The sequence below is a fragment of the Arachis duranensis genome, chromosome 9 (genome assembly GCF_000817695.3).
Source record: "Arachis duranensis cultivar V14167 chromosome 9, aradu.V14167.gnm2.J7QH, whole genome shotgun sequence".
Taxonomy (NCBI): domain Eukaryota; kingdom Viridiplantae; phylum Streptophyta; class Magnoliopsida; order Fabales; family Fabaceae; genus Arachis; species Arachis duranensis.
The window spans coordinates 81,306,146-81,306,724 of NC_029780.3; positions in this window are offsets into that span (position 1 = coordinate 81,306,146).

Here is a 579-nt window from a genome sequence, read left to right on the forward strand (position 1 = left end):
TGGTCTTGATGCACCCTTGAGATGAATCTTTCCATCTCCCATGACTCGGAGGTGGAAGCTTTTGCCTTCCCTTTCCTCTTTCTAGAGGTTTCTCTGGCCTTGGATGCCATAAATGGTTATGGAAAAACAAAAAGCAATGCTTTTACCACACCAAACTTAAAATGTTTGCTCGTCCTCGAGCAAAAGAAGAAAGAAGAGAGTAGAAGAAGAAGAAATGAGGAGAAAGGGAATTGCTTTGTGTTTGGCCAAAGGGGGGAGAAATGGTGTTTAAGTTGTGTGAAAATGAAGGAGTGAAGGAGGGTTTATATAGGAGAGGGGAAGGGTAGGGTTCGGCCATTTGAGGGTGAGTTTGGGTGGGAAAGTGGTTTGAATTTGAATGGTGAGGTAGGTGGGGTTTTATGAAGGATGGATGTGAGTGGTGAAGAGAAAGAAGGGATTTGATAGGTGAGGGGTTTTTGGGGAAGAGGTGTTGAGGTAATTAGTGAATGGGTAAAGAGGAGAGAGAGTGGTAGGGTAGGTGGAGATCCTGTGGGGTCCACAGATCCTGAGGTGTCAAGGAAAAGTCATCCCTGCACCAAA